Below are 20,412 nucleotides of genomic sequence, written 5' to 3'. Positions count from 1 at the left end.
AATGACAAAAAAATATTCAAATCGATCTATTTTCATGAAATTTTGTATTTTGTCTTATATAAACACACAAAAATCAAATAAAAAGTACGAAATTAACGTTTTTTCTTAAATCGTTCTTTTTTACGCTTTTATTTTGTGTTTTTTTCATAAAAATATTAAAAGTGACTGTGACATTAACGTATATTCAATTTCTTCCATTTTAATCGTTAATTGAGTTGTTTTTTTTAAAAAATATATAAAAAGGAGTGCGACACGAAAACTTCCCAATGGGTCATCAATCATAGTACTACTCTCGCCAAAGCACACATAACTGTAGAGTTCGATGGGATCCTGTGCATTAGTGCTGGTATGATCGCACCCGTTATATGATGAACAATTTATACATCATAATTTATTTTAAAAATTGATTTTTTTTACTAAATTCGAAACGGATGAGTTTTAAACATCTGAAGGCCGTTTAATACCATAGTTTCTTTAAATCGTTCCGTTTTCACACTTTATTTTGTGTTTTTTTTCATAAAAATATCAAAAATCAATTAGAAAGTTCAAAATTAACGTGTTTTTTTTAAAATCGTACATTTTCACGCGATTATGTTGTGTTTTTTTTCGTAAAATCGTCAAAAATCAATTAGAATGTTGAAATTAACGTGTGTTTTTTTTTAAATTCAACATTTTCACGCGTTTATTTTTTGTTTTTCTCGTACAAAACGACAAAAAAATCTTCAAATCGATCTGTTTTCATGATATTTTGTATTTTGTTTTATATAAAAATACTAAAATCCAATAGAAAGTACGAAATTAACGTTTTTTCTTAAATCGTTTGTTTTCACGCTTTTATTTTGTGTTTTTTACAAAAAAAACATCAAAAATCAATTAGATAGTTCAAAATTAACGTGTTTTTCTAATCGTACGTTTTCACGCGATTATTTTGTGTTTTTTCGTAAAATAATAAAAAATCAATTGAAATGTTCGAAATTAATGTGTGTTTTTTAAGTCGTACGTTTTCACGCGTTTATTTGGAGTTTTTCTCGTACAAAACGACAATAAATCCTCAAATCGATCCGTTTTCATGATATTTTGTATTTTGTCTTATATAAAAACACAAAAATCTAATAAAATGTACGAAATTAATGTTTTTTCTTAAATCGTTCGTTTCACGCTTTTTTTTTGTGTGTTTTTCATAAAAAATCAAAAATCGATTAGAAAGTTCAAAATTAACGTATTTTTTTAAAATCGTACGTTTTCACGCGATTATGTTGTGTTTTTTCATAAAATCATCAAAAATCAATTAAAATTTCGTAATTAACGTGTGTTTTTTTTAAATCGTACATTTTCACGCGTTTATTTTGTGTTTTCCTTGTACAAAACAACAAAAAATCTTCAAATCGATTCGTTTTCATGAAATTTTGTATTTTGTCTTATATAAAAACACAAAAATCCAATAAAAAGTACGAAATTAACGTTTTTTTCTTAAATCGTTCGTTTTCATGCTTTTATTTTGTGTTTTTTTCATAAAAACATCAAAAATCAATTAGAAAGTTCAAAATTAACGTGTTTTTTTTAAATCGTACGTTTTCACGTGATTATGTTGTGTTTTTTTCGTAAAATCATCAAAAATCAATTAAAATGTACGTAATTAACGTGTGTTTTTTTAAATCGTACGTTTTCACGTGTTTATTTTGTATTTTTCTCGTACAAAACAACAAAAAAATCTATAAATCGATCAATTTTCATGATATTTTGTATTTTGTCTTATATAAAAACACCAAAATCCAATATAAAGTACAAAATTAACGATTTTTCTTAAATCGTTCGTTTTTTTACTTTTATTTTGTGTTTTTAATAAAAACATCAAAAATCAATTAGAAAGTTCGAAATTAATGTGTTTTTTGAAAATCGTACGTTTTCACGCTATTATTTTGTGTTTTTTTCTTAAAATCATCATAAATCAATTAAAATATTCGAAATTAACGTGTAGATCCTATGTTTTCACGCGTTTATTTTGTATTTTTCTCGTACAAAATGACAAAAAAATATTCAAATCGATCCGTTTTCATGAAATTTTGTATTTTGTCTTATATAAACACACAAAAATCAAATAAAAAGTACGAAATTAACGTTTTTTCTTAAATTGTTCTTTTTTACGCTTTTATTTTGTGTTTTTTTCATAAAAATATTAAAAGTGACTGTGACATTAACGTATATTCAATTTCTTCCATTTTAATCGTTAATTGAGTTGTTTTTTTTTTTAAAAATATATAAAAAGGAGTGCGACACGAAAACTTCCCAATGGGTCATCAATCATAGTACTACTCTCGCCAAAGCACACTTAACTGTAGAGTTCGATGGGATCCTGTGCATTAGTGCTGGTATGATCGCACCCGTTATATGATGAACAATTTATACATCATAATTTATTTTAAAAATTGATTTTTTTTACTAAATTCGAAACGGATGAGTTTTAAACATCTGAAGGCCGTTTAATACCATAGTTTCTTTAAATCGTTCCGTTTTCACGCTTTTATTTTGTGTTTTTTTCATAAAAATATCAAAAATCAATTAGAAAGTTCAAAATTAACGTGTTTTTTTAAAATCGTACATTTTCACGCGATTATTTTGTGTTTTTTTGTAAAATCGTCAAAAATCAATTAGAATGTTCGAAATTAATGTGTGTTTTTTTTTAAATTCAACATTTTCACGCGTTTATTTTTTGTTTTTCTCGTACAAAACGACAAAAAAATCTTCAAATCGATCTGTTTTCATGATATTTTGTATTTTGTTTTATATAAAAATACTAAAATCCAATAGAAAGTACGAAATTAACGTTTTTTCTTAAATCGTTTGTTTTCACGCTTTTATTTTGTGTTTTTTATAAAAAAACATAGAAAAATCAATTAGATAGTTCAAAATTAACGTGTTTTTTTAATCGTACGTTTTCACGCGATTATTTTGTGTTTTTTCGTAAAATAATAAAAAATTAATTGAAATGTTCGAAATTAATGTGTGTTTTTTAAGTCGTACGTTTTCACGCATTTATTTGGAGTTTTTCTCGTACAAAACGACAATAAATCCTCAAATCGATCCGTTTTCATGATATTTTGTATTTTGTCTTATATAAAAACACAAAAATCTAATAAAATGTACGAAATTAATGTTTTTTCTTAAATCGTTCGTTTCACGCTTTTTTTGTGTGTGTTTTTCATAAAAAATCAAAAATCAATTAGAAAGTTCAAAATTAACGTATTTTTTTAAAATCGTACGTTTTCACGCGATTATGTTGTGTTTTTTCATAAAATCTTCAAAAATCAATTAAAATTTCGTAATTAACGTGTTTTTTTTAAATCGTTCATTTTCACGTGTTTATTTTGTGTTTTTCTTGTATAAAACAAAAAAAAATCTTCAAATCGATTCGTTTTCATGATATTTTGTATTTTGTCTTATATAAAAACACAAAAATCCAATAAAAAGTACGAAATTACCGTTTTTTCTTAAATTGTTCGTTTTCATGCTTTTATTTTGTGTGTTTTTCATAAAAACATCAAAAATCAATTAGAAAGTTCAAAATTACCGTGCTTTTTTTAAAATCGTACGTTTTCACGTGATTATGTTATGTTTTTTCGTAAAATCATAAAAAATCAATTAAAATGTTCGTAATTAACGTGTGTTTTTTTTAAATCGTACATTTTCACGTGTTTATTTTGTATTTTTCTCGTACAAAACAACAAAAAAATCTATAAATCGATCAGTTTTCATGATATTTTGTATTTTGTCTTATATAAAACACCAAAATCCAATATAAAGTACGAAATTAACGATTTTTCTTAAATCGTTCGTTTTCATACTTTTATTTTGTGTTTTTTCATAAGAACATCAAAAATCAATTAGAAAGTTCGAAATTAATGTGTTTTTTGAAAATTGTACGTTTTCACGCGATTATTTTGTGTTTTTTCTTAAAATCATCATAAATCAATTAAAATATTCAAAATTAACGTGTAGAACCTATGTTTTTAAGCGTTTATTTTGTATTTTTCTCGTACAAAATGACAAAAAAATCTTCAAATCGATCCGTTTTCATGATATTTTGTATTTTGTCTTATATAAAAAAAACAAAATCCAATAAAAAGTACGAAACTAAAGTTTTTTTCTTAAATCGTTGTTTTTTACGCTTTATTTGTGTTTTTTTCATAAAAACATTAAAAGTGACTGTGACATTAACGTATATTCAATTTCTTCCATTTTAATCGTTAATAGAGTTGTTTTTTTAAAAAAATATATAAAAAGGAGTGCGACACAAGAACTTCCCAGGGGGTCACCAATCATAGTACTACTCTCGCCAAAGCACACTTAACTATAAAGTTCTGATGGGATTCTATGCATTAGTGCTGGTATGATCGCACCCGTTATATGATGAACAATTTATTCATTTAATACATCATAATTTAATTTAAAAATTGATTTTTTTACTAAATTCGAAACGGATGAGTTTTAAACATCTGAAGGCCGTTTACGACCATAGTTTCTTTAAATCGTTCCGTTTTCACGCTTTTATTTTGTGTTTTTTTCATAAAAATATAAAAATCAATTAGAAAGTTCAAAATTAACGTGTTTTTAAAAATCGTACATTTTCACGCAATTATTTTGTGTTTTTTTTTGTAAAATTGTTAAAAATCAATTAGAATGTTCGAAATTAACGTGTTTTTTTTTTTAAAAAAATCCTACGTTTTCACGCGTTTTTTTTTGTTTTTCTCGTACAAAACGACAAAAAAATCTTCAAATCGATCCGTTTTTATGATATTTTGTATTTTTTTTTATATAAAAACACTAAAATTCAATAAAAAGTACGAAATTAACGTTTTTTCTTAAATCGTTCGTTTTCACACCTTTATTTTGTGTTTTTTACAAAAAAACATCAAAAATCAATTATATAGTTCGAAATTAATGTGTTTTTGTAATCGTACGTTTTCACGCGATTATTTTGTGTTTTTTTCGAAAAATAATAAAAAATCAATTAAAATGTTCGAAATTAATGTGTGTTTTTTTAAGTCGTACGTTTTCACACGTTTATTTGGAGTTTTTCTTGTATAAAACGGCAATAAATCCTCAAATCGATCCGTTTTCATTATATTTTGTATTTTGTCTTATATAAAAACACAAAAATGTAATAAAAAGTACGAAATTAATGTTTTTCTAAAATCGTTCATTTCACGCTTTTTTTTGTGTGTTTTTCATAAAAAATCAAAAATCAATTAGAAAGTTCAAAATTAACGTATTTTTTTAAAATCGTACGTTTTCATGCGATTATGTTGTGTTTTTTCATAAAATCATCAAAAATCAATTAGAAAGTTCGTAATTAACGTGTGTTTTTTTAAATCGTACATTTTTACGCGTTTATTTTGTGTTTTACTTGTACAAAACAACAAAAAATCTTCAAATCGATTCATTTTCATGATATTTTGTATTTTGTCTTATATAAAAACACAAAAATCCAATAAAAAGTACGAAATTACCGTGTTTTCTTAAATTGTTCGTTTTCATGCTTTTATTTTTTGTGGTTTTCATAAAAACATCAAAAATCATGCTTTTATTTTGTGTGTTTTTCATAAAAACATCAAAAATCAATTAGAAAGTTCAAAATTAACGTGCTTTTTTTAAAATCGTATGTTTTCACGTGATTATGTTATGTTTTTTCGTAAAATCATCAAAAATCAATTAAAATGTTCGTAATTAACGTGTGTTTTTTTTAAATCGTACGTTTTCACGTGTTTATTTTGTATTTTTCTCGTACAAAACAACAAAAAAATCTACAAATCGATCAGTTTTCATGATATTTTGTATTTTGTATTATATAAAACACCAAAATCCAATATAAAGTACGAAATTAACGATTTTTCTTAAATCGTTCGTTTTCATACTTTTATTTTGTGTTTTTTCATAAAAACATCAAAAATCAATTAGAAAGTTCGAAATTAATGTGTTTTTTGAAAATTGTACGTTTTCATGTGATTATTTTGTGTTTTTTCTTAAAATCATCATAAATCAATTCAAATATTCGAAATTAACGTGTGGAACCTATGTTTTCAAGCGTTTATTTTGTATTTTTCTCGTACAAAATGACAAAAAAATATTCAAATCGATCTGTTTTCATGATATTTTGTATTTTGTCTTATACAAACACACAAAAATATAATAAAAGTGACGAAATTAACGTTTATTCTTAAATCGTTTTTTTTTACGCTTTTATGTTGTGTTTTTTCAGAAAAAAAATTAAAAGTGACTGTGACATTAACGTATATTCAATTTCTTCCATTTTAATCGTTAATTGAGTTGTTTTTTTTAAAAAAATATATAAAAAGGAGTGCGACACAAGAACTTCCCAGGGGGTCACCAATCATAGTACTACTCTCGCCAAAGCACACTTAACTATAGAGTTCTGATGGGATTCTGTGCATTAGTGCTGGTATGATCGCACCCGTTATATGATGAACAATTTATTCATTTAATACATCATAATTTAATATAAAAATTGATTTTTTTTACTAACGGATGAGTTTTAAACATCTGAAGGCCGTTTACGACCATAGTTTCTTTAAATCGTTCCGTTTTCACGCTTTAATTTTGTGTTTTTTTCATAAAAATATCAAAAATCAATTAGAAAGTTCAAAATTAACGTGTTTTCAAAAATCGTACATTTTCACGCAATTATTTTGTGTTTTTTTTGTAAAATTGTTAAAAATCAATTAGAATGTTCGAAATTAACGTGTTTTTTTTTTAAAATTCTACGTTTTCACGCGTTTTTTTTTGTTTTTCTCGTACAAAACGACAAAAATATCTTCAAATCGATCCGTTTTTATGATATTTTGTATTTTGTTTTATATAAAAACACTAAAATTCAATAAAAAGTACGAAATTAACGTTTTTTCTTAAATCGTTCGTTTTCACACTTTTATTTTGTGTTTTTTACAAAAAAAAACATCAACAATCAATTATATAGTTCGAAATTAACGTGTTTTTGTAATCGTACGTTTTCACGCGATTATTTTGTGTTTTTTTCGAAAAATAATAATAAATCAATTAAAATATTCGAAATTAATTTGTGTTTTTTTAAGTCGTATGTTTTCACACGTTTATTTGTAGTTTTTCTCGTACAAAACGACAATAAATCCTCAAATCGATCCGTTTTCATTATATTTTATATTTTGTCTTATATAAAAACACAAAAATGTAATAAAAAGTACGAAATTAATGTTTTTCTAAAATCGTTCATATCACGCTTTTTTTGTGTGTTTTTCATAAAAAATCAAAAATCAATTAGAAAGTTCAAAATTAACGTATTTTTTTAAAATCGTACGTTTTCATGCGATTATGTTGTGTTTTTTCATAAAATCATCAAAAATCAATTAAAATTTCGTAATTAACGTGTGTTTTTTTAAATCGTACATTTTTACGCGTTTATTTTGTGTTTTTCTTGTACAAAACAACAAAAAATCTTCAAATCGATTCATTTTCATGATATTTTGTATTTTGTCTTATATAAAAACACAAAAATCCAATAAAAAGTACGAAATTACCGTTTTTTTCTTAAATTGTTCGTTTTCATGCTTTTATTTTGTGTGGTTTTCATAAAAACATCAAAAATCATGCTTTTATTTTGTGTGTTTTTCATAAAAACATCAAAAATCAATTAGAAAGTTCAAAATTAACGTGCTTTTTTTAAAATCGTATGTTTTCACGTGATTATGTTATGTTTTTTCATAAAATCATCAAAAATCAATTAAAATGTTCGTAATTAACGTGTGTTTTTTTTAAATCTTACGTTTTCACGTGTTTATTTTGTATTTTTCTCGTACAAAACAACAAAAAAATCTACAAATCGATCAGTTTTCATGATATTTTGTATTTTGTCTTATATAAAACACCAAAATCCAATATAAAGTACAAAATTAACGATTTTCCTTAAATCGTTCGTTTTCATACTTTTATTTTGTGTTTTTTCATAAAAACATCAAAAATCAATTAGAAAGTTCGAAATTAATGTGTTTTTTTAAAATTGTACGTTTTCACGCATTTATTTTGTGTTTTTTTCTTAAAATCATCATAAATCAATTCAAATATTCGAAATTAACGTGTAGATCCTATGTTTTCACGCGTTTATTTTGTATTTTTCTCGTACAAAATGACAAAAAAATATTCAAATCGATCCGTTTTCATGATATTTTGTATTTTGTCTTATATAAACACACAAAAATAATAAAAGTTACGAAATTAACGTTTTTTCTTAGATCGTTCTTTTTTACGCTTTTATTTTGTGTTTTTTTCATAAAAACATTAAAAGTGACTGTGACATTAACGTATATTCAATTTTTTCCATTTTAATCGTTAATTGAGTTGTTTTTTTAAAAAATATATATAAAAACGAGTGTGACACGAGAACTTCCCAGGGGGGTCACTATTCATAGTACTACTCTCGCCAAAGCACGCTTAACTGTAGAGTTCTGATGGGATCCTGTGCATTAGTGCTGATATGATCGCACCCGTTATATGATGAACAATTTATTCATTTAATACATCATAATTTAATTTAAAAATTAATTTTTTTACTAAATTCGAAACGGATGAGTTTTAAACATCTGAAGGCCGTTTACGACCATAGTTTCATTAAATCGTTCGTTTTCACGCTTATATTTTGTGTTTTTTTTTGTAAAAATATCAAAAATCAATTTGAAACTTCGAAATTAATGTGATTTTTTAAAATCATACGTTTTCACCCGATTCTTTTGTGTTTTTTTTTGTAAAATCATCAAAAATCAATTAGAATTTTCGAAATTAATGTGGTTTTTTTTTTAAAATCTACGTTTTCACGCGTTTAATTTTGTGTTTCTCGTAAAAAACCGACAAAAAAATCTTCAAATCGATCCGTTTTTCATGATATTTTGTAATTTGTTTTATATAAAAACACTAAAATCCAACAAAAAGTACGAAATTAACGTTTTTTCTTAAATCGTTCGTTTTCACACTTTTATTTTGTGTTTTTTACAAAAAACATCAAAAATCAATTAGATAGTGCGAAATTACCGTGTTTTTTTGTAAATTTACGTTTTCACGCGATTTATTTGTTTTTTTTTTCAGGTAAATAATAAAAAATAAATGAAAAGTTAGAGATTATATGGTTTGTTCTAAATTGTTCGTTTCATGCTTTATTTTGTGGTGGTTTTCCATAAAAACCATCAAAATCATGCTTTTATTTTGTGTGTTTTTCATAAAAACATCAAAAATCAATAGACAAGTTTCAAAATTAACGTGCTTTTTTTAAAATCGTACGTTTTCACGTGAATTATGTTATGTTTTTTCATAAAATCATCAAAAATCAATTAAATGTTCGTAATTAACGTGTGTTTTTTTTTAAATCGTACATTTTCACACGTGTTTATTTTGTATTTTGTCTTATATAAAACACCAAAATCCAATATAAAGTACGAAATTACCGATTTTCCTTAAATCGTTCGTTTTCATACTTTTATTTGTGTTTTTTTTCATAAAAACATCAAAAATCACTTAGAAAGTTCGAAATTAATGTGTTTTTTTGAAAATTGTACGTTTTCATGCGATTATTTTGTGTTTTTTCTTAAAATCATCATAAATCAATTCAAAATATTCGAAATTAACGTGTAGAACCTATGTTTTCACGCGTTTATTTGTATTTTTCTCGTACAAAATGACAAAAAAATCTTCAAATCGATCCGTTTTCATGATATTTTGTATTTTGTCTTATATAAAAAACAAATATCCAATTAAAGTACGAAATTAATGTTTTTTCGTAAATCGTTTTTTTTTTACGCTTTTATGTTGTGTTTTTTTCATAAAAACATTAAAAGTGACTGTGACATTAACGTATATTCAATTCTTCCATTTTAATCGTTAATTGAGTTGTTTTTTTTAAAAAAATAATATAAAAAGGAGTGCGACACGAGAACTTCCCAGGGGTCACCAATCATAGTACTACTCTCGCCAAAGCACACTTAACTGTAGAGTTCTGATGGAATCCTGTGCATTAGTTCTGATATGATCGCACCCGTTATATGATGAACAATTTATTCATTTAATACATCATAATTTAATTTAAAAATTAATTTTTTTACTAAATTCGAAACGGATGAGTTTTAAACATCTGAAGCCGTTTACGACCATAGTTTCATTAAATCGTTCCGTTTTCACGCTTTATTTTGTGGTTTTTTTCATAAAAATATCAAAAAATCAATTAGAAAGTCAAAATTAACGTGTTTTTCAAAATCGTACATTTTCACGCGATTATTTTGTGTTTTTTTTGTAAAATCTGTCAAAATCAATTAGAATGTTCGAAATTAATGTGTGCTTTTTTTTTTAAATTCTACGTTTTCACGCGTTTATTTTTGTGTTTCTCGTAAAAAACGACAAAAAAATCTTCAAATCGATCCGTTTTCATGATATTTTGTAATTTGTTTTATATGAAAACACTAAAATCCAACAAAAAGTACGAAATTAAACGTTTTTCTTAAATCGTTCGTTTTCACACTTTTATTTTGTGTTTTTTACAAAAAACATCAAAAATCAATTAGATAGTTCGAAATTAACGTGTTTTTTTAAATTACGTTTTCACGCGATTATTTTGTTTTTTTTTTCGTAAAATAATAAAAAATAAATGAAAATGTTCGAAATTAATATGTGTGTTTTTTAAGTCGTACGTTTTCACGCGTTTATTTGGAGTTTTTATCGTACAAAACGACAATAAATCCTCAAATCGATCCGTTTTCATGATATTTTGTATTTTGTATTATATAAAAACACAAAAATCTAATAAAAAGTACGAAATTAATGTTTTTTCTTAAATCGTTCGTTTCACGCTTTTTTTGTGTGTTTTTTATAATAAAATCAAAATCAATTAGAAAGTTTAAATTTAAGGTATTTTTTTAAAATTGTACGTTTTCACGCGATTATGTTGTGTTTTTTCGTAAAATCATTAAAAATCAATTAAAATGTTCGTAATTAAAGTTTTTTTTAAATCGTACATTTTCACGCGTTTATTTTGTGTTTTTCTTGTACAAAACGACAAAAAAATCTATAAATCGATCCGTTTTCATGATATTTTGTATTTTGTCTTATATAAAAACACAAAAATCTAATGAAAGTACGAAATTAACTTTTTTCTTAAATCGTTCGTTTTCATGTTTTTATTTTGTGTGTTTTTCATAAAAACATTAAAAATCAATTAGAATGTTCAAAATTAACGTGTTTTTTTTAAATCTTACGTTTTCATGTGAATATCTTATGTTTTTTTTGTAAAATCATCAAAAATTAATTAAAATGTTCATAATTAACATGTGTTTTTTTTAATCGTACGTTTTCACGCGTTTATTTGTGTTTTTCTCGTACAAGACGACAAAAAAATCTTTCAAAACCCCCAAACTGCTCCAACAAGCGGCTTAGTTGGGTGCCCAATTGGGAGCAAGGTTATGCTTTTCTTTGTTCTCCTGGTTGATAGAGAAGGAAAGATTTCGAAAGGTAATTGTTAACGCCCAGTTGACCTAGATCCCCTTTGAAATGGCACACATATAATCAAATTACATCTTGACTATTAGCGGTTGAATGATCTAGCCTTTCCCTTTGCAAGCGCCTTTTGCCCACCACATCATTCAGCCAAAATAAAGTGTGGTTTGAGCACCTTTCTTACTTTCAATTCACGGGACGAATCGCCACGCCATCGGCAGATAACACCTCTCATTTCTTCCATTACTTCCTGTGACCAGATGCCTATTGACGGTATGACCTTCCGATGGGCAGTTCAAGAAGTCCGCATACGGCTGCTTTGTCAAATGAGATCTCCGTTAACGTTAACAGTTGCTACGATGGAATCGTCCACCATTGTTATAGAATTAAAGAACACTCTCGAAACTTCCTTCTCGTGAAAGATGAACAGACCGCCGAGATATTTTCCGAGACCAGAATACTCGAGGGTTCTGAACATATCTACTACTTCCGGCTGATCGAAAGTGTAGACCGACGGAAAATCCACTTGCAAAGTACAGTGACCCAGCGTGATTCTTTTGTTCACCATATTAGTAGAATATGAATAGACACAAGATAAACACAGATTTTTGAGAGAGAAGGCAAAGAATCTAGGGTTCTTATAAATCTTGAGAGATAAAAAACTTTCAATCTCATGCAAAAATGTCCTTATATAGACCATGAGAAGTTATACAAGATAACCGTCGTTTTTCCTAGAGGTATGGCCATCAATTAATTATAGACGTCCTTTTCCCAAAGAGTCATCATTATAGTGAGGGTATATTAGTCATCTCTCTCTTAACTTGAAAGAACACGTGTCTTCATGTTATTAGGAGATGATTGTTTAATGTTTGAGCGGGAAAATTAGATAACTCTCATGTGTGTGACCATGTCCTTGATCAGTCTAATTGAGCACGTAGTTAGACGTTTTCTTACTTCAAAATCTATAAAAATAAACGTCTATTAGACACATGGGTCCATTAGACGCATAACTCTAATTACGTGTCATAGAATATACGTTAATGTCTATTAGATGTGTACGTCTAAAGTCTATTAGCTACGTGTATCATCTGATAGAAAAATTAAGTAAGTTAATTTTTGGAACCGGCTAGACAAACTAAACAGTGTTAACCTTTCATGTGCAGATATAGATCAAAACCATATGAACCGGTGGGGGAATCACAAACCGGTTGCTGAAATACTTAAAAGAAACCTGTTCCACCAAGTGATCAAGATCAGAGGAACCGGTTTTCACTCTCTCAAGCGATCTCTCCCCGGTCAGCAAAGGACAAATTCATATACCAGCCAGACTACTGCACAAGAGACAAAACTGGAAAATTCAAACTTCAAGAGTGAGTAACATGACGAAAAAGACGTGTCTTGAAGGAATTAAAAGAAGATCAGATCGATCGGAAGCATGCGAGGAAAGCAAATGATGCTTTATTGATCTGAAGTTGACAACCTGAGGTGCATGTCCAACACGTGTCCAAATCTGAAAAACTAATTATGTCATATTACACTCAGAGCTGCTTGCATGACTGCCAAGTGTTGAGGAAGGTGAAGCGTGCAAGCACCCTCTCTACACCGGCGTGATAATGATCACCAATCCAAGGATGAGAGAAGAAAAAGTGACCGTGGCTCTTCTCATCTATAAAAGGAAGACGAACGTCTTCATTTAATGCAACAAGTTACAGACGGGAAAACGAATCATAAAAGCAATAAGTTAGAGAGATAAACTCTTATATTCCAAATCGGTATGTGTCTAAAACGGAAAGCTTTCTGTATGTATTGTGTTGAGTTATTGAATACATCAAAGAGTGAGTTTGTGTGTAAACCGGCGAGTAGCGAGTGGGCTCGACCAACAATGTTGTTGTAACTATAAAAGTTAGTGGATCCTTCTCATAACCTGAGAAGAAGGGGTGACGTAGGAGGGTTTGCTCCGAACATCCATAAAAATCCTTGTCTCGTGTTCTTTCTTTCGCTTTCATTACTTACTTAACCTAACCTCAAACTAATCATACTCCGTAAACCGGTCCACTCATATCCATAAAACCGACTCCTTCTCAAACATCATCTAAAAGTCGCATACGTTGTTTCAGGCTGAAACAGACATTTTCGCCTTTGAACCCGGTTCAAGAGTCTGTGACAGCTTGTGTAGTGCTGAGAACGGTTATAGTCTCTAACCGGACTATCACCAAAGTGTTGTGTGTGTTGTAAGCAGCCACCCTTCCAGAAACCGGGAAACAATCCCGGTCCTCCAAGGGCGTTCCCGATCCTAACAAGTGGTATTAGAGTGAGGTTCTTAGCACTCAAGCAACCAAAGAAGATGGGAAGCATGACCCACAGCGACAAGCCGCCAATGCTAAACAGTGAAGCGTTTAGCAGTTGGAAGAAACAGATGTATCTACATCTGATCACTTTGGATGATGAAATGAGCACCATCCTAAAGGAGGGTCCGATAAAGATTAACAAGGAGACGGAAGAATGGACGGCTGAAGATAGGAGAAGAGTCAAACCATACTGGACAACCATGCATGAGACATATTTTCAAATCTTTGGATGAACAACACTTTCCGAGAAAGTCATGGAATGCGACAACGGGAAAAGAAGTGTGGGAAAAGTGATCCAACTGTTTGAAGGTAGTGATCAAACAAAGGAGAATACCAGAAAGAGCAATAAGGCTCTTAATGGGCTGATTGAAAGCAAGGGAAAATGGGACGCGATAGCGATTTAGAGACTCATCATCCAGCGAGAATGATGATAAAGTTGAAACCTGCTTCCAGCTGGCTAAGAAAGAATCTGAGGTATTGATCTCTCCTTTGATGATTTTACACGAGATGATCTAATTACTGCACTAAATGACATGGTCATTAAGTATAGAAAACTGTCAAAATCCCTTAATCAAACTATTTCAAAAATTAAATCTGATAGTTCAAAATGTTCATCTCAAATCAAAGAGGTTGATGTTTCAATAAATGAGATCTCATCTGTGAATGAGAAGCTTAAGGAAGAAATTATAAGCTGTAATATTTTAACTTCAAAGGATGAGATGATTTATGTAAAACCAACTTCAAGCTGGCTGAAACTTGAGAGAAGGGCAGCCAGTTTGTATGGGTTGTCCCTCAGATCTTGAAAGTCCATTTGCAAAGAAAAACTTGACCGGAAGTTTAGAGATGTTTACCGAAAACCATCCTTTAAAGTTAAATCATCAGTAGGTAGATATACTATACATACACACAACGGAAAATCCATCAAAATAATCAAAGTATGGATTCCCAAAGGATTAATAAGCCACGGACCCAAAGAAAAATGCGGACCAGATTTTCTATTGTCTATGAATGTAGGTAAATCAAGACAAAAGCTTGGAAGAGAAAACATTGCATCCGGGCCGGCTGTTGACGAACACATCACATGAAGGGAACAAGAATGAAGTGGCTAACATCCTCACAAAGCCACTTCTCGAGTCTAAGTTTTCTTCCCTTAGAAATATTTTAGGATTGTTAAATTACAAAACTTGAAGAAAAATTGTTAAAATAAAGTTTTCCTTAACCCAAACCGTTTTTTCCAAAAAAAAAAATAAAAAAATAAAAAAAACCGGCCAAACAAATATAAGATTTTCAAAAAACCGGCCAAACAAATGTAAGCTCTTTAAAACCGGCCAAACAAGTGTAAGCTCTTTAAAACCGGTCAAACAAATATAAGCTTTTTTAAAAACCGGCCACACATTACAAGTTTTGAATATTTATTCTAAATAATCAAAAGGGGAGAAATTGATAGAAAAATTAAGTAGATTAATTTCAAACCGGCCACACATTACAAGTTTTGAATATTTATTCTAAATAATCAAAAAGGGAGAAATTGATAGAAAAATTAAGTAAGTTAATTTTTGGAACCGGCTAGACAAACTAAAACAGTTGTTAACTTTCATGTGCAGATACAGATCAAAACCGTATGAACCGGTTGGGGCATCACAAACCGGTTGCTGAAATACTTTAAAGAAACCTGTTCCAAGTGATCAAGATTAGAGGAACCGGTTTTCACTCTCTGAAGCGACCGGTCAGCAAAGACAAATTCATATACCAGCCGGATCATACTGCACAAGAGACAAAACCGGAAAATTCAAACTTCAAGAGTGACGTAACATGACGAAACAGACGTGTCTTGAAGGAATAAAAGAAGATCAGATCCGATCGGAAGCATGCGAGCAAAGCAATGATGCTTTATTGATCTGAAGTTGACAACCTGAGGTGCATGTCCAACACGTGTCCCAAATCTGAAAACCGATTATGTCATCTTACACTCAGAGCTGCCTGCATGAGTGCCAAGTGTTGAGGAAGGTGAAGCGTGCAAGCAACCTCTCTGCACCGGCGTGATAATGATCAACCAATCCAGAGGAGAGAGAAGAAAAGTGACCGTTGGCTCTTCTCAGCTATAAATGAAGACGAAACGTCTTCATTTAATGCAACAAGTTACAGACGGAAAACGAATCATAAAAACAATAAGTTATAGAGATAAACTCTATATTCCAAACCGGTGTGTCTAAACCGGAAGCTTTCTGTATTGTATTGTATTGAGTTATTGTATTACATCAAAGAGTGAGTTTGGTGTAACCGGCGAGTAGCGAGTTGGGCTCGACCGGCATTGTTGTTGTAACTATAAAAGTTATTGGAGATCCTTCTCATAACCTGAGAAGAAGGGGTGACGTAGGAGGGTTTGCTCCGAACATCCATAAAAATCCTTGTCTCGTGTTCTTTCTTTCGCTTTCATTACTTACTTAACCTAACCTCAAACTAATCATACTCCGTAAACCGCTCCACTCATATCCATAAAACCGACTCCTTCTCAAACATCATCTAAAAGTCGCATACGTTGCTTCAGGCTGAAACAGACATTTCCGCCCTTGAACCCGGTTCAAGAGTCTGTGACAGCTTGTGTAGTGCTGAGAACGGTTATAGTCTCTAATCGGACTATCACCAAAGTGTTGTGTGTGTTGTAAGCGGCCACCCTTCCAAAAACCGGAAACAACCCCGGTCCTCCAAGGGCGTCCCCGATCCTAACAACATCTAATCACGCATAAACACCACGTATTAGACGTGTGTTTGGTTAGACGTGAGCATCCTCTTGCTCAAGACGTGAGAATTTATAACGTCTATTATACGTGTACGTCTAACCGAATGGTTTCTAAACCACAACATATAGACCTAGATGTATAGATTGTGAGCAAAGATACGTCTAAGTATAGACCAATTCTTTTAGACACCCTTGTCTAATAGATCAATTAAGGTCATTCGTCTTGAGAGTATCTTTACTTTCAAAGTAATTTTTCCTCTCATTTTGTACAATTACAAAAATGAATAACCAAATGTTTTGAGATCCTTCGGACCAAAAATATTTTAATACAAAAACATAGAAAAACATTTATTCTTCTAAAATGGCAACAACCATTGTTGATCTTCTGAACTGTATACTCAAGAGAGTATTTTCCATGCTTCCTTCCTGCAATCCTCCTGCATCACCTACATAACAAATTATTTACAAACTTGGTACCCATATTCAATTGGGTCTTCGATCAATTAGTCCCTTAGGAATCCATATTTGACATATTCTAATGGATTTCTCATTTTGCGTTGTGATTAATGCGTATGATTTTGACTTAGCAGACGACTTTTTGCTAGCCACTGATACCTTAGTTTTTTAAGAAGACTTTCTTTTAAAACTCCTTGAAATTGAGTCAGGTTTTAGATTAACAGACTTGTTAGCTGCTTCTAATTTATTCTTCATCCAACTATCAGTCGGCGGAACATAAATAATTTCATTCTTAAAAGTTATTTCTTCACGAATGGGATCAGATTCACTGTCATTTTATACCACCTTTAACAAAACTTATTGGCTTAAGCTTGTTATTTGATGAGTTTGACTTTTTGTAGGACAAGTTAGGTCATTGCCATCAAATCCTAGACCGGATCTAGATCCAGCAGGTCTTAACATGCTGATCTGATATTTGACAACTTCTCTAGATCTTGTCCATGCACTGACAACATAGTTTAACCTCTTGTTTTCAGCTGAAATAGTTTGAATCTGTTTTTTGAGCATCTCATTCTCAGATGAGATCTCTATAACTTTCTTTTCAAAAACATTTGATTCAAGAGTTTGAGGTAAAACTGGTTGAGATACATCAGGTGAAGATTTAGTTTCATTTAGGGATTTTTCTATCTTTCTGTACTCAATGACCATGTCATTTAGTGCACCTACTAGTTGTTCCCTTGAAAAATTTTCAGAAGAGAAGTCAAATACCTCAGTTTCCTGAATATGTTCTTCATCTTCTCTTGCCATGAAGCAAGCCACTTCTTCGTCATCACTATCACTAGATGAGAAGTAAGAGTCACGGATGCTTCGTTTGTTCTTTCCATCTCCTGCCATAAGAGTCTTCAGCTCCTTGTCATCATCCTTCTTATCTTCACGCTTCGGCTTCCTACGCTCCAATTGGTAATGCCCTGCAATACACAGTTATAACACTTAACATTAGCCTTTGATTTCTTATTATCATTGGAATTTTAAGAGCTTGAGTAGGGTTGCTCTTCTTCATGAAGTCGCCAAACTTCTTCACGAAGAGAGACATGGTGTCGCTGCTCAATTGTTGTGCCGCCATCTTCACATCAGTAGCTACAGGTGACTCTTCAACAGTCACCAGGGCTTTGGCAATGATAATGGATGTGGATTGATCTTCTTTAATCCTACAGTTTTAGCTCGAACTCATAGACCTTGAGATCAGCAAACAGATCGAAGAGAGAGATCTTGTTGAGATCTTTAGATTCCCTCATAGTTGTTGAGTTATGGAGCCTACACTTATAATAAACTCTATATTGTTAATTAGAGTTTATTGAGTTTTTCTTTTTGGTTTTGGGCTTGGGCCTGACCAAAAGTATTTAGGTTTATTACCTTAATGTTTACCCTATAAATATGTGATTATTAAGGGTTTACATTGTTAAGACAGAATTTTAGAGAGATAAAGTGTGAGGCAAAAAATTATCTATTCCTTCTTCTTCTTCATAGTGAAATGTGGTGGTGGTTGAAGTGGATGTATCTCAATTTGAATGAACCACTATAAATCTGTGTGTTCTTGTGTTCTTCTTTCTTGTGTTTTTTACAGATTGTTTTCAAGCAGATCGGATTTAGGAGATACAAATCCTAACAACTGGTATCAGAGCAGCTAGGCTAGATCTGAGCATTGGAAATGATGACAAATGAGAACAGTATAGGACATTGGATTGGAAGATTTAATGGGACAGATTATGCCTTCTAGAGAATGCAGATTGAAGATTATCTCTATGGAAAGAAGCTCATGTTCCTTTGAGTGAGAAACTATAGAAGATGGATGAAGCTGAATGGAAACTCCTTGATAGACAGGTTTTAGGAGTTGTCCGATTGACGCTAGCCAAGACGGTTGCTCATAATGTAGTAAAGGAGAAGACCACCATGGGTCTGATGAAAGCTCTTTCTGATATGTATGAGAAACCATCTACTAACAACAAAGTACACTTAATGAAAAGACTCTTTTACTTAAGAATGGTTGATGGTACTTCTGTCACTACTCATTTGAATGAATTCAATACAATTATGAATCAATTGCTATCTGTTGAGATTGATTTTGGAGATGAAGTTAGTGCCCTGATTTTGTTAGCATCTCTACCAAATAGTTGGGAACCTATGAGGGCAGCAATTAGTAATTCAGTTGGAAATGCTAAACTGAAATTTATTGAAGTTAGAGATCGTATTCTTGCTGAAGAGATTCGTAAAATTGATTCTGGTGAAACATTCAAAGGTTCTGCTCTGAATGTGGAAAAACAGGAGAAGAGGTAATGATAGAAATTTCAACCGAGGTAAGAGCAGATCTATGTCAAGGAGCAGGAGGAGTCAGTCCATGTCTGGGCGGACATTTGAGTGCTGGAATTGTGGTAAACAGTGTCATTTAAAGAGGAACTGCAAAGCACCGAAGAAAAATAGTGATGATAAAAATGATGTAGCCAACATTGTTACAGAATCTGTCACTAATGCGTTACTTCTGTCTGTTGATAGTCCGATAGATTCATGGGTTTTGGACTTAGGAGCGTCTTTCCACACCACTGCCCACAAAGAATTAATGGAGAATTATGTGGCTGGAAACTATGGGAAAGTTTATCTCACAGATGGTGAGCCACTAGATATTGTTGGCATGGGGGACATCAAATTGAAGATGGCAAATGGTTCTGTTTAGAAGATTAATAAGGTGAGACACATTCCAGGTTTAATGCACAATTTGATCTATGTTACATAACTTGATGAAGAAGGTCACAATTTCAGTTGTGGAAATGGTGCGTGGAAGGTGACTAAAGGAGCAATAGTTGTTGCTCGAGGTCACAAAACTGGAACGTTATACACGACTTCAACTTGCAGAGAATCAGTTGATACTGTAGTTGATGACTCGAAGAACAGTGAGATGTGGCATTGCAGGTTGGCCATATGAGCGAAAAAGGGATGAAAATTCTTTTGAAGAATGGACAGATTCCAGAACTGAAGTTTGTTGAACATCAGTTATGTGAAACCTGCATTCTTGGAAAATAGAAACGGGTGAGTTTCTTAAAAATTGGGAAGGAGCTCAAGAAAGAAAGGCTAGATGTTGGGTCAAATTATTCGACTAAGTGTTGAAATAATTTAACCACTGATATTTTGATGATGAAATAATTTATGAGTTTCGATACAGGTGTATTGAGACAATATGTTATAAGACTTGGATTTAATAAGGGTCATTAGACCGATTTTGATTTTCATTCGCATAAAATTAGACGCACAGTCTAACTCATCGAAGTTAGACGTGCAGTCTAATAGACGTGTAAT

At 30.6% G+C, this 20,412-nt stretch overlaps 1 non-coding gene and 5 pseudogenes across 1 annotated transcript; all 6 read right to left on the bottom strand.

Moving 5' to 3' along the window:
- Positions 1-242: 242 nt before the first annotated feature.
- Positions 243-360, bottom strand: LOC124918428 (annotated as a pseudogene).
- A 1,905-nt stretch (positions 361-2,265) lies between these two features.
- Positions 2,266-2,383, bottom strand: LOC124918431 (annotated as a pseudogene).
- A 1,897-nt stretch (positions 2,384-4,280) lies between these two features.
- On the bottom strand, positions 4,281-4,399 carry LOC124918429 (annotated as a pseudogene).
- Positions 4,400-6,352: 1,953 nt separating this feature from the next.
- Positions 6,353-6,471, bottom strand: LOC124918427. Its single transcript, XR_007097386.1, has one exon. It is a non-coding gene; the product is annotated as a 5S ribosomal RNA (ribosomal RNA).
- A 1,942-nt stretch (positions 6,472-8,413) lies between these two features.
- LOC124918432 lies at positions 8,414-8,533 on the bottom strand (annotated as a pseudogene).
- Positions 8,534-9,953: 1,420 nt separating this feature from the next.
- Positions 9,954-10,071, bottom strand: LOC124918430 (annotated as a pseudogene).
- Positions 10,072-20,412: the final 10,341 nt, after the last annotated feature.

This window comes from Impatiens glandulifera, unplaced genomic scaffold (assembly GCF_907164915.1).
Source record: "Impatiens glandulifera unplaced genomic scaffold, dImpGla2.1, whole genome shotgun sequence".
Lineage (NCBI taxonomy): Eukaryota > Viridiplantae > Streptophyta > Magnoliopsida > Ericales > Balsaminaceae > Impatiens > Impatiens glandulifera.
The sequence above is the reverse complement of the archived record's forward strand: the minus strand, read 5'-3'. Positions and strand labels throughout refer to the sequence as shown.